We start from the raw sequence: 13,444 nt of genomic DNA, 5'->3' as shown, positions 1-13,444 counted from the left end.
TCTCTCCTAAACCTCCCCTACCTAGCCTAGCCCACCTGAGCCCACCTGACCTGGTCTGAGCCTGCCTGACTTAGCCTGAGCCTGCCTGACCTGGTCCTAACCCACCTGACCTGGGTCTGAACCCACTTGACCTGGTCCAAACCCAGTTGACTTGACTTGAACCTAGTTGGGTTTAAAGTCAAAGTCAAAGTCCTTTTTGGTCCAGATTCCGGTTTGGATTTCTAAACCCAGACTTAGCCTACTTGAGCTGAGTTTGAACCTGCTGAACCCAGTTGACTTGGATTGAACCCTGTTTGGTTCAAACCACTTAGGTTGAGTAGCTTGACCTGCTCTACCTCTTTCTCAACTAAGTCAGCTTCATCTGACTTAGTCTGACCTCTCGAAGGAAGGCTCGAAGCCCAAGAAGCAACCCGGAGCCGTTTCTTCCACGATTTGAAGTAAGTTCGCTTCGTTGATCCATCTCTCTCAAGTATTTGACTGTTTGTATATAGAATATACTTTCTGAAGTAGTATCTTGCTTTAGTTCTTGATTGAGCCCTTTTTGGACACTTCGGTGTTCACCCGCTCGTCTCGTAACTATCGTCGGATATATCTATGTTCAAACACGCAGTATATGCGTTCTTCAAAATGGTATCTCGCTTTAGTTCTTGGTTGAGCCCTTTAGGACACTTCGGTGTTCACCCGCTCGCCTCGTAACTATCGTTGGATGCGGATCTAGGTGTATATCTGCTGATTCTGCCGACGCGTCTTATATCGCACAGGCTATGTAATTTACCTTTGCCGTCGCGTCGTATGATGCCAAGGCTCCCTGTTTTCTGCACTTCCGATTACTGCACTTCCGATTATGCATTTACTTACGCCGTCGCGTCGAACGATGCCAAGGCTCCTGCTTTCTGCAATGTCTTTACTTACGCCGTCGCGTCGAACGATGCCAAGGCTTCTGCTTTGTTATATATGTAGAATATTTCGTTCAGTTACACACCCTGAACAATAGTATATGCATTTCTTTACGCCGCCGCTGTATAAAGCACAGGCTTCTGCTTATACTACATATATAGCGCATAAATGAGCGTTCAAATGGAGATCAAACTCCAAATCGCCCATGCGATTCCTTGACCGCTCCTCGTTCAAGATTCTGCTTGACGAATGAAGCCCCTATTGGAAAGGCTTCGGTTTTTGGCAAAATGCTCTTTACGTAATGACTAAGTCAATTTCGTATGGCCTGGCTATGGCCAAGGGTTCCTGCAACCTTGATGGATGCAAAGTACGCACAACGGTGCGCATCCATTTCCCGAGTTAAGCGTAGCGATTTCCCACCAAAGAGGGGAGATGCCGCTGAAACGGATAAAAGAAACGCACGCTTTCTCCATAAAAGAGAGGAAGTGCTGCTAAAATTCCTGAAGGAGCTAAGAATGGCTCAGAAAGAACGTAGCAGATGTGCTACCCAGTTATGGAACACCTTCTACAATGTAGAAAGGTTCGTCGCACCACTGCCGGTAGAGCAGAGAAGGTGTTGACAGAATGGTTGGCAAAAGAGCTGCCAAAACCCGTTAAGTGGCACAATGATGTCCTTTGTTGGAACGATGTTAGAATGACTCGTCTCCCTGACACCTGCAAGGGCATCATACTTGTAAGAGCCGTTGCGCCAAAGTAGTGGTAGCGCCTTGACGAGGTCCTGAGCTCGTTGCGTAAAAATACGCCGAGTAGCCGATCCGTAGAGATCGAGTCATGTGCATGCTCATTGAGAATTATCAGACAACCAGACTCGTAAGGGCCGCTGAGCCGGAGTGTGTTGTTTCCACCGAAAGAGGTGAAGTGCTCGTCAAGGCCGAAGTGCCGTGAGCAGAGTTAAGCATGCATATGAATAAAACCTTTGTTCCACGGTGAAAACCGTGTGGTTGATTGGGGTCGGGTACATACTTCTCAAAGGCTGCCCTATAGGCATGCAATGTTCGTCAAGTAATTGTAAGACCGGCAGGCCCCTTTCAGAATTTCTCACCGAGGAAGACGGTGATGGCGCAGCCTTGAGTGACATATATTTCACCCGAACCTGATAGAGTTCATTGATGGCCTTCGTCACTCAGAGGTATGGAGGTCGTGGTTATCCTTAAATATCTAAGGATTGAACCCAACTACTGCAGTAGCAGAATGCATTCGGATACCTAGTAAGGATCTCTTCCGGTATGCTGTACCGTCCTACTAGGGGGATGGGGTCAACAGGCCTCTGGGGTATCTAAAATACATAGAATAATCAACCCCCAGATCGTCGCGTTGTCGCCCAGATATGAGTCCTCTAAGCCCAGGGGGAGGTGCAATTATCGAAACAAAGCATTAGCTTAGGTACAGCGCTACTTTGAATGTATGAGTGGATGACGTTGTTGAGTCAGTCCTGCATAACCTTTGTGAAGGTGTCATGGTCGGTATACTACTGGACCGATTGGGAAAGAACCCCACTGATATCCGTACGGCTAAGTGAAGCTCGGAGAGCTGTCCTTAGATTCGTAGGATACGGATGTGCCAAGCATAAAGGCTTGAGCTAGACATCCATGCGTGACTCTAAGGAAGTCAAGGCTAAGTCGTAGAGACTTGAGAGGTTATTCTAACTCACAGCCCTGAAGAGGCTTATGTGAAGTCATGACGACTTGCGTGGATGTTCAACTCATAGCCCTGATGAGGCTTTTGCGATATACGCTAAGTCATGGAGGCTTGAGCGTCGTATTACGAACTGCGACCCTGAGTGGTCTATGCATTTACTTGAGTTGAATAGATAGGTATTTGCCTACTTACCAGACCATCAGTGGTTCTGACCCCGTTTAATGGGGATTTCAGGTGTTGAACCTGCGTGGCGATATGCGGAGCAAGGCGACATCAAGTTCCAGGGTTTCTCTAGACAGAGTTGTACTGCTTCCTTTTTATTGAACCTACACTGCTCTCCAAAGCAGTAGTGTTGTAATAAACATATGTTTTCGATAAAATGGAACACTTTGGTGGTCAATGAGTTGCTTGGCCACATACCTGCAACGTGCTCGGAGTTTTCTAAAACTGACGACTCATTATCGTCTTATTCCGCTGCTAAAAGCTTTTCTAAGTTCCGCTGCAAAGAAAAAAAAAAAAAAAAAAAGAAATCCATGAAAATTTTAACTTAGCTTTGTTTTGGAAATCCGGGGCGTTACACAACTACTGCAAGTAGTGGATGCATCCGAATATGGGCCTAGTAGGATTCTCCCAGTTGAAACACACTGCCCTACTATGGATAGGGTCAACAGGCCTCTGGGGTATCTAAAATACATAGAATAATCAACCCCCAGAACGTCGCGTTGATGCCCGGACAATAGCTCTACCTGCGTACCAAAGGCGGGAGCGGTTAATTATCAAACAATGCATTAGTTTTAGATACAGCGATGTTTTGAATGTATGAGTGGATGACGTGTTGAGTCAGTCCTGCATAACCTTTGTGAAGGTGTCATGTTCGGTATACTACTGGACCGACTTGGCAAAGACCCGTGTTGTATCCGCACGACTAAGCGAAGCTCGAGGAGTTGTCCTTAGATGCGTGGGATACGGATGTGCCAAGTATGAAGACTTGAGCTAGACATCACTTTGAGACCCGGAAGAGTTTATGGCTAAGTCGTGGAGACTTAAGCGGCTATTCAAATCACAGCTCTGAAAAGGCTTGCTCTAAGTCATGAGGACTCGAGCGGATATTCAACTCATAGCCCTGAGGAGGCTCTTGCGATATACGCTAAGTCTTGGAGGCTTGAGCGTCGTTATTGCGCATTGCGACCCTGAGTGGTCATTATCGTACTTGAGTTGAATAGATGTATGACTGCATGCTTACGAGACCATCAGTGGTTCTGACCCCGTTTTATGGGGATTTCAGGTGTCGTACCTGCGTGGCGATATGCGGAGCAAGGCGGCATCGAGTTCCAGGGTTTCTCTAGACAGATTTTGTACTGCTTCCTTTTATTGAACCTATACTGCTTTTCTAAGCAGTAGTGTTGTAATAAACATGTGGTTTTCGATAAAATGGAACACTTTGGTGGTCAATGAGTTGCTTGGCCACATACCTGCAACGTGCTCAGAGCTTTCTAAAACCGACGACTCATTATCGTCTGATTCCGCTGCTAAAAGCTTTTGTAAGTTCCGCTGCAAAGAAAAAAAAAAGAAATTCATGAAAATTTTAACTTAGCTTTGTTTTGGAAATCCGGGGCGTTACAGAATTGGTATCAGAGCATGAGTCTGAGAAACCTGGTTCGAGATCCGTCTTGTCCACCATATCGCACTGTAAGTATATGTTTTTATACTTTTGTTCTGATCTGGGTGCATCTTTGTATAGATGGCAACTCATGACTCGCGTGGATATTGCTATCGCTGCAAGGTCATGCACGATGAGTGGATATGCCCGTATGAAGTCCAAGACTGCCAATACTGTGGCGAAGATGGGCATTCTGCCAACGAATGCCAAAGGAAATATACCGCCGATATGGGTCGGCGGGCTTCAAAGGGTCTCAGGGATGAGACTTCGCGTGTTAGTGGACCGCATCACTCTAGTGTTGGGAGCAACCATACCCCAACATCTTTTGATGAGTTACCAAGGCTGAGGGATTTTGATTTGAACTTCCCTGAGGAGGTCTATCACTCACCAAGCTACCATCCGGCATCACATATGCCGAGCTTAAATGGCACTAACAAAAGAGGGGATTCTTTCTGTTCGCCGATTATTATTCCAGACTCCCAGAGTCTTGATCTTGCTGACTGGGAAAGTGGACTGGAGTCCCTCATATATCCCCAATATTCGCTTGCTAGTGCGGAAGTGCCGCCCAAGCCAAAGCTAGTAGTGCCTGCTTCAAGGCCATGTGGCAATAGATGGACCTTTTTGAGTTCGTCTTCATCAAAGAAATCCAGGTCTTAAAGGGACTGGTGATGTTTTGGAGTCAGTAGACTCATGTATATAGTTTCTTAACGCCTAAAGTCTGCCAGTGCGGCGTGACGTTTTGTTTAAGGCGATGCTTGTGTAAATATGATGTATATTAAGTAAATAAAGTTTTTTTCCATATATACATTGAGAAACTAAAAACAAGTGCTTGTATGTGCATAGATAAATGGCTCCTACGACGAGGAGAACCATACCAAGCGAGGAGTCCCATACGCAAGGATTTCTGTTAGAGACACTCAACAACCTGGTTACAGCCATCCGTGAAACGAGGCCAGAACCAGTCGCACCACGAAATGAGCACCTGGGAGGAGTGACTTATGAGAAGTTCCTCAAGCTTGACCCGCCAATTTTCATTGGCAGAGCCGATCCTGAGCTCGCGGAGAGTTGGATCGAAGAGACGGAACATGCCTTCTCAGTACTGGGAGTACCAGAAGAGAAGAAGACCAACTTTGGCACGTATCGATTAAAAGATAATGCACAGAAGTGGTGGGATACCACTAAACTTATCCAGTTCTCACAAGTCGAAGTCATTCCTTGGACTGACTTTCGGAGGACTTTTATGGATAACTATTTCCCGTTGTATTCCAGAAACAAGAAAAAGATGGAGTTTCTGGAGTTGGAACAGGGCGGTATGAGTCTAATGGACTATACCACCAAATTTCAGAATCTAGAGCTACTGCTCTCGATTGTTCGAAACAGATCAAGAAAGGGCCGACAAATATGTGAATGGTCTGCGCGAAGGGCTGCGATCTCGAGTGATAACAAGCATGCCTTCGACTTTTCAGGCTGCGGTAGCAGCAGCTTCAAAAATCCAAGACGATTGGGCGCGATCTAAAGTGATCGTAGCAAAGAAGCCCATAGTGAATGGTGGGAATCGTAAAAGGACGTTCCCAAGTGGCCAGGGTTCACGACAACCCTTTCAAAAGAAGAAGTTCCAAGGAGGGAACAACACTCAACAAGTCGTGAGGCCAAGACAGAACACAACTCCGAATGGTCAGCAGTCCAACTTCAGCTGCCCAAGGTGTCGTATGAACCACCCCGGAAAGCCATGTCCTCGTGACATTGGTGGGTGCTTGTATTGTGCCAAGATGGGCCACTTTATAAGGGATTGCGCCAAGAAGGCTGCAGATGAACAAAGGAGTAATGCCGGATCTGCCGGACCCTCTCGACCAGCACCACAACGTTCTCAGTTTCAACGACCTCCACCTAGAGTAGAACAAAGGCCTGCTGCAGGTCGTGTATACGCTGTAACGACTGAACAAGTCGAAAATGGTGACCTGATTGAAGGCACTGTACCTGTTAATGGACATGCAGCTTACGTCTTGTTTGATTGTGGTGCTACTCATACGTTTATCTCTAACGATTTCACCGAACAGCTCCACGCTTCGGTGCAACCGATAGATAAAATGATCGAAGTATATAACCCGTTGGGTTCACTCACCAAATGTATCTGGTGTGTGAAAAATTTGGATATTGAGATAGCAGGGCAACACTTGCCTACTGACGCCATCCTGATCGATATGATACAGTACGATGTCATTCTGGAAATGAATTGGTTGGCTCAAAATAATGCCAAGATTCTGTGCCGCGAGGGCAGAGTAATTCTATCTCGACCCGGATTGCCTAAGATGGAGTACCGGTTATCCAAACCAGTTCCACAGAAAAGGCTCATATCAGCACTTAAGGTACAAAAATACCTTAGGAAGGGTTGTGTGGCCTTCCTGTTGAGTCTCTCGGTGGAAAAATCCAACGACCAACCCCTTGAGAGTTTGGAAGTGGTGCGGGAGTTTCCCGATGTATTTCCTGAGGAATTGCCAGGACTTCCGCCACTTCGTGAGGTTGAATTTGGAATTCAATCCTTACCTGGAACAGCGCCGATATCCAAAGCCCCGTATCGTATGGCGCCAGCTGAACTCAGTGAGTTGAAGTGTCAGTTGGAAGAACTGATGAAACAAGGGTTCATCCGACCGAGTGTATCACCATGGGGAGCCCCGGTACTATTTGTAAAGAAGAAGGATGGATCCTTTCGATTATGCATCGATTATCGGATGCTTAACCAGGCAACTGTTAAAAATAAGTACCCGTTGCCTCGAATTGAGGACTTATTCGATCAGCTCAGAACAGCGAGGGTGTTCTCCAAGATCGACCTCAGGTCTGGGTACCATCAGCTCAGAGTAAAGGAAGAGGATATACCCAAGACTGCCTTCAGAACGAGATACGGCCATTATGAGTTCGTAGTGATGCCCTTCGGACTCACTAATGCTCCTGCTGCCTTTATGGATCTAATGAACCGGATATTCAGACCATATTTGGATAGCTTTGTCATCGTCTTTATTGATGACATTCTCGTATATTCTGAGAACAAGGAACAACACGTGGAGCACTTGAAAATCGTCTTGAAAACCCTTCAAGATAACCAACTCTATGCTAAGTTTTCAAAATGTGAATTCTGGCTAGACAAAGTGATGTTCCTTGGTCATGTGATCTTAAAAGATGGAATCGCAGTGGATCCTGCGAAGGTGGAAGCTGTGATGGACTGGAAGCAGCCAGAAAATATCACTGAGGTCCGTAGCTTCCTTGGACTTGCCGAATATTATCGGAAGTTCATACAAGACTTCTCCCGAATCGCCGTACCCATGACGAAATTACTAAAAAAGGGAGTCAAGTTTGAATAGACTGACTAGTGTAAGGAGTGCTTTGAGGTTCTCAAACAGAGGCTTACCACTGCCCCTGTCCTTACCTTACCTTCTGGTCAGGGAGGCTTCGTTGCTTATACCGATGCCTCGGGAACAGGTCTGGGTTGTGTGTTGATGCAGCATGGCAAAGTAATCGCCTATGCATCACGACAGTTGAGAGTCCATGAGAAAAACTATCCAACCCACGACTTGGAGCTTGCCGCGGTAGTGTTCGCACTTAAAATCTGGCGACACTACCTATATGGAGAGAAATTTGAGGTCATGTCAGACCATAAAAGCCTAAAATACCTCTTTTCTTAAAAAGAACTCAATATGCGGCAACGGCGATGGCTGGAATTCCTCAAAGACTATGAATTCACGCTTTCCTATCACCCTGGAAAGGCGAATGTTGTAGCAGATGCCCTTAGTCGCAAGACTGTTGGCACTCTGGCCAGCCTAACCGGACAATGGAAGTTGATGGAGGATTTCGTCAACTGGAAGCCATTTTTGGCTGATTCTGGCCGAATCCAAATGTCATGTTTGACGATCCACATTAAGTTCCTCGATCGCATCGTAGCCGAACAGTTCAAGGATCCCCAGTACTTGGAATTGAAAGCTCATGCTGAAAAAGATGACACTTTCTTCCATTTGAAAGAAGATGGAGGAATATGGATGGAAGAAAGGATTTGGGTTCCAAATAACCCTGAGCTAAGACAGGAAGTACTCCAGGAGGCTCATAATAGCAAGTACACCATTCACCCTGGAGGTACGAAGATGTTCCGAGATTTGCAGAGGAAGTACTGGTGGAAGGGTATGAAGCGTGATGTGGCTACGTTTGTCTCGAAGTGTTTGATCTGCCAGCAAGTTAAGATCGAACATCAGCGACCTGGTGGAAAGATGCAACGGATCGAGATTCCAGAATGGAAATGGGAAGGCATTACGATGGATTTTATCGTTGGATTGCCTCGATCCAAGAGACAACATGACTCAATATGGGTGATCGTGGACAGACTCACCAAGTCTGCTCACTTCCTGCCAATCAACACTCGATACTCAACTGAACGATTGGCGGAGATCTACATTCGGGAAATCGTTAGACTTCATGGAGTGCCGATTTCGATCATATCCGATCGTGACCCGAAGTTCACGTCTCACTTTTGGGAGCAGCTTTAGAGAGCCCTGGGGACGAAACTCAAGTTCAGTACAGCATTCCATCCCCAAACAGATGGGCAATCTAAACGAACCATACAGACTCTTGAAGATATGCTCAGAGCCTGTATGCTGGAATGGAAAGGTGATTGGGATTCCCACCTAGCGTTGGCTGAATTTGCTTATAATAATAGCCACCACGCTAGCATTGGGATGGCACCGTATGAAGCCTTGTATGGACGACCCTGTAGATCACCAATCCATTGGGGTGAAGTGGGTGAGCGAACCTTGGACTCGCCCATTGTGTTGCAGCATTATACTGAGCAAGTCCATATGATTAGAAAGAAGCTACTGACTGCTCAGAGTCGACAAAAGAGCTACGTCGATCAGCGGCGTAGGGAACTCAATTTTGCGGTTGGAGATAAGGTTTTTATCAAGGTCTCTCCAACCAAGAGTGTATTTCGTTTTGGAAAAAAGGGGAAGCTCAGCCCCAGATTCGTTGGTCCCTTCGAAGTTTTGAGCCGAATAGGAGAGACTGCCTACCGAGTAGCATTGCCACCACAATACGCGCAAATACATGATGTATTTCACGTATCAATGCTTAGAAAGTACGTTCATGATCCTTCTCACGTCATTCAACATGAAGACATTGACATCCGAGAAGATATGACGGTAGAAGAAAGGCCAGTGGAGATCATGGACCGACGGGAGCAAGTGCTAAGAACGAAGGTCATTCCACTTGTTAAAGTGAGATGGCAACATCACGGAGTCGATGATTGCACTTGGGAGCCTGAATCGGATATGCGAGATAAATATCCTGAACTCTTCACCTTGTACTCTTAGCTGAATTTCGCGGACGAAATTCCTTTAAGGGGGTAATGATGTAAGACCCGCAATTTTTCAGAAAATATCTGAATAAAATTCATGAGGCATTTACCGGTAAAAATAACATTTTTCTCAGAATGCGAAACGAATCAATTCCTGCGAGCCAGTTATACTTAGGATATTCGTCGAATCGCGAATATATGCTCAAACACTCTGGAAGCCATAACTTCCTACCTGAATGAAATCAAAGGATTCCTGCGAGCCAACTTTCTTAGTTACGTCAATACGAAGGGAATGGCGTACTCAGAATTTTTCGGAAAAAATCGCCGGAAACCCGAAATTCTTGCGGGACCCACGGAAATATTGGTGGGACCCACAGAAATATTCCTCAGAAAATATCTGGTGGGACCCACAAAAATATCCCATGGAATATCCAAGTGGGCCCCACACCAAGGAACCTCTTGGCATTAAAAAGAAGCCAAGGGCAAATGGGTAAAGGGGAAACTTGGGGCCCAAGTTTCATTTCCTATAAATAAAGGCCCTCCCCTTTAGAAAAAATCGCCCCCCCCCTTTCTAGCCTCCTCTTTCTCTCTCCTACTTCCTAAAACCTCCCCTACCTAGCCTAGCCCACCTGAGCCCACCTGACCTGGTCTGAGCCTGCCTGACTTAGCCTGAGCCTGCCTGACCTGGTCCTAACCCACCTGACCTGGGTCTGAACCCACTTGACCTGGTCCAAACCCAGTTGACTTGACTTGAACCTAGTTGGGTTTAAAGTCAAAGTCAAAGTCCTTTTTGGTCCAGATTCCAGTTTGGATTTCTGAACCCAGACTTAGCCTACTTGAGCTGAGTTCGAACCTGCTGAACCCAGTTGACTTTGATCGAACCCTGTTTGATTCAAACCACTTAGGTTGAGTAGCTTGACCTACTCTACCTCTTTCTCAACTAAGTGAGCTTCATCTGACTTAGTCTGACCTCTCGAAAGAAGGCTCGAAGCCAAAGAAGCAACCCGGAGCCGTTTCTTCCACGATTTGAAGTAAGTTCGCTTCGTTGATCCATCTCTCTCAAGTATTTGACTGTTTGTATATAGAATATACTTTCTGAAGTAGTATCTTGCTTTAGTTCTTGATTGAGCCCTTTTTGGACACTTCGGTGTTCACCCGCTCGTCTCGTAACTATCGTCGGATATATCTATGTTCAAACACGCAGTATATGCGTTCTTCAAAATGGTATCTCGCTTTAGTTCTTGGTTGAGCCCTTTAGGACACTTCGGTGTTCACCCGCTCGCCTCGTAACTATCGTTGGATGCGGATCTAGGTGTATATCTGTTGATTCTGCCGATGCGTCTTATATCGCACAGGCTATGTAATTTACCTTTGCCGTCGCGTCGTATGATGCCAAGGCTCCCTGTTTTCTGCACTTCCGATTACTGCACTTCCGATTATGCATTTACTTACGCTGTCGCGTCGAACGATGCCAAGGCTCCTGCTTTCTGCAATGTATTTACTTACGCTGTCGCGTCGAACGATGCCAAGGCTCCTACTTTCTGCACTGTATTTACTTACGCCATCGCGTCGAACGATGCCAAGGCTTCTGCTTTGTTATATATGTAGAATATTTCGTTCAGTTACACACCCTGAACAATAGTATATGCATTTCTTTACGCCGTCGCTGTATAAAGCACAGGCTTCTGCTTATACTACATATATAGCACATAAATGAGCGTTCAAATGGAGATCAAACTCCAAATCGCCAATGCGATTCCCTGACCGCTCCTCGTTCAAGATTCTGCTTGACGAATAAAGCCCCTATTGGAAAGGGTTCGCTTTTTGGCAAAATGCTCTTTACGTAAAGACTAAGTCAATTACGTATGGCCTGGCTATGGCCAATTGTTCCTGCAACCTTGATGGATGCAAAGTACGCACAACGGTGCGCATCCATTTCCCGAATTAAGCGTGGCGATTTCCTACCAAAGAGGGGAGATGCCGCTGAAATGGATAAAAGAAACGCACACTTTCTCCATAAAAGAGGGGAAGTGCTGCTGAAATTTCTGAAGAAGCTAAGAATAGCTCAGAAAGAACGTAGCAGGATACTCTGACATATAGCAGAGTGCTACCCAGTTCATGGTTTGCCCTCTACAACGTAGAAGGGTTCGTCGCACCACTGTCGGTAGAGCAGGGGAGGTGCTGACGAAATGGTTGGCAGAAGAGCTGCCGGAACCAGTTGAACGGCATAATGATGTCCGTTGATGGAACGATGCCAGAATGGCTCGTATCCCTGTGCCTGCAAGGGCACCTTGCTCGTAAGGGCCGTCGAGCCAGAGTAGAGGTTGTGCCTTGACAAGGTTTGGACTCGTTGCGTAAAAATACGCCGAGTAGCCGATCTATTTAGATCGAGTCATATGCATGCTCATTGAGAACGGTTACACAACCAGACTCGTAAGGGCTGATGAGCCAGAGTGTGTTGTTTCCACCCAAAGAGGTGTGATGCTCATGGTGGCCGAAGTGCCAAGAGCGGTGTTCTGCATGCATATGAATAAGACTTAAGGTCTCACATACCCCGCGGTTGAAAATCGTGTTTGGGGTACCCCCTCAGTAATGACTGTGTTGGGGCAGACTGAATGGGGTCGGGTACATACTCCCGTAGTGCTAAAAGCACGGGCTGCCTAAATGGCATGCAGATTCTGTCCAAGTAATTGTAAGACTGGCAGATCCCTTCAGGAATTATGCTCACTGTGGAATGACAGTGATGGTACAGCCTTGAGTGACATGTATTTTACTTTGGACCTGATAGAGTCCACGATGGCCTCAGTCACTCATGGGTTTTGGGGTCGTGGTTATCCTTAAGATCTAAGGATTGAACCCAACTACTGCAAGTAGAGGATGCATCCGAATATGGGCCTAGTAGGATTCTCCCAGTTGAAACACACTGCCCTACTATGGATAGGGTCAACAGGCCTCTGGGGTATTTAAAATACATAGAATAATCAACCCCCAGAACGTCGCGTTGATGCCCGGACAATAGCTCTACCTGCGTACCAAAGGCGGGAGCGGTTAATTATCAAACAATGCATTAGTTCTAGGTACAACGATGTTTTGAATGTATGAGTGGATGACGTGTTGAGTCAGTCCTGCATAACCTTTGTGAAGGTGTCATGTTCGGTATACTACTGGACCGACTGGGCAAAGACCCGTGTTGTATCCGCACGACTAAGCGAAGCTCGAGGAGTTGTCCTTAGATGCGTGGGATACGGATGTGCCAAGTATGAAGACTTGAGCTAGACATCACTTTGAGACCCGGAAGAGTTCATGGCTAAGTCGTGGAGACTTAAGCGGCTATTCAAATCACAGCCCTGAAAAGGCTTGCTCTAAGTCATGAGGACTCGAGCGGATATTCAACTCATAGCCCTGAGGAGGCTCTTGCGATATACGCTAAGTCTTGGAGGCTTGAGCGTCGTTATTGCGCATTGCGACCCTGAGTGGTCATTATCGTACTTGAGTTGAATGGATGTATGACTGCATGCTTACCAGACCATCAGTGGTTCTGACCCCGTTTTATGGGGATTTCAGGTGTCGTACCTGCGTGGCGATATGCGGAGCAAGGCGGCATCGAGTTCCAGGGTTTCTCTAGACAGATTTTGTACTGCTTCCTTTTATTGAACCTATACTGCTTTTCTAAGCAGTAGTGTTGTAATAAACATGTGGTTTTCGATAAAATGGAACACTTTGGTGGTCAATGAGTTGCTTGGCCACATACCTGCAACGTGCTCGGAGCTTTCTAAAACCGACGACTCATTATCGTCTGATTCCGCTGCTAAAAGCTTTTGTAAGTTCCGCTGCAAAGAAAAAAAAAAGAAATTCAT

This window comes from Nuphar pumila, chromosome 14 (genome assembly GCF_984573655.1).
Source record: "Nuphar pumila chromosome 14, dmNupPumi1.hap1.1, whole genome shotgun sequence".
Lineage (NCBI taxonomy): Eukaryota > Viridiplantae > Streptophyta > Magnoliopsida > Nymphaeales > Nymphaeaceae > Nuphar > Nuphar pumila.
Note: the sequence above shows the minus strand (reverse complement) of the source record.